Genomic DNA, 1433 nt, shown 5'->3' on the forward strand with positions numbered 1-1433 from the left:
CTTAAAGCTGAGTTTTCATAGCAATCATGCTGTTTTCATTCAGATTAGGTTTTTAAATTGATAAAACTAGCAAAGGTTTCTAAAGATGCTTTTATTTAAAATTCACAGAGCATCAAGAATACACAAATAGGTGGGGCACAGTGGTTCACGCCTGTAATCCTAGCACTCTGGGAGGCCGAGGTGAGTGGATTGCCTGAGCTCACCAGTTTGAGACCAGCCTGAGCACGAGCCAGACCCCATCTCTAAAAATAGCCTGCCGTTGTGGCAGGTGCCTATTGTCCCAGCTACTGGGGAAGCTGAGGCAAGAGAATCATTTGAGCCCAAGAGTATGAGGTTGCTGTAAGCTATGACACCACAGCTCTCTACCAAGGGTGACAAAGTGATACTCTGTCTCAAAAAAAAAAAAAAAGAATACATATATAGTCCATACTAGTAATCACAAGGCAGCAATTAGGTTCACGAACTCTGCCAAGAAAAAGTATTACATAGCTCATTGCTGAATATCACTACAGTTACCTTCCCTTGGGAAGCTGTGTACCAACACAGGTACCTAGTTCACCCTTCAAAGCAATTTTGGAACTCTTTTTTCTGGAAGGGTCATCAGAGCTGTCATTGTATAAGGTCTGACAGTTATGTTCACAAACTCATCCTAGAAAAAGTGGTTTGGAAGGCTACGTTAACCAGTTTGATGAGAGTATTTCAAATTGTATACGAAAACACCACACTGTACCCCATGATTGCATTAATGTACACAGCTATGATTTAATAAAAAGAAAAGAAAAAGTGGTTTGAAGGGCAGACTAGGCAATGGCATCAGTTCATAGCTTCCCAAGGGGAATACTTCAAAGGTGACCTGATATTCAGCAAAGAGGTATGTAGCACTTTTTTAAGGGTGAGTTTGCAAACTTAATTGTCTGATCTTGCATGATGATAGTTGTTATTGTTATGATTACTAATGAGGGGAGGGCGGTACAAATTAAAGTCTTCCTAAGCCACAGGTCTCACCCCAACAGAGAACATAAAGAAAAATCCTTATGAAATGGTGGTGGTCCATTTAAAGACACGTAAACCTCAGAGACACGATTGGTCTGAGAATGAATCAGCCTGTTGATGATGGCGACACACGGTACAAAAGCTCTCCGAGGGGAATGACAGGGCAAGCAAAGAAAGAACTTTCTTAAGTAAATATCAAATCAATGAAAGGAACAGATCCATGGAAATAAATCATTTACAGAAACAGGTCCTACCTGCGGCTTCTAACACAAAATACACTAAACGCTCTGCCTCAAGTAACTAGATGAAAATGGATTCCCAAGTGATTCAGTCTCCACACATGGTGAGTAAGAGGCAACCTGCTAAAGCAAACCCTGCAAAACAAAGGTTTTCAAGATATAAAAATTCATAAGCCTTTCTTATCAGAAAAGAGGTGACTG

This window comes from Otolemur garnettii, unplaced genomic scaffold, assembly GCF_000181295.1.
Source record: "Otolemur garnettii isolate 467f Iridium unplaced genomic scaffold, OtoGar3 scaffold00036, whole genome shotgun sequence".
NCBI classification, from domain to species: Eukaryota; Metazoa; Chordata; class Mammalia; order Primates; family Galagidae; genus Otolemur; species Otolemur garnettii.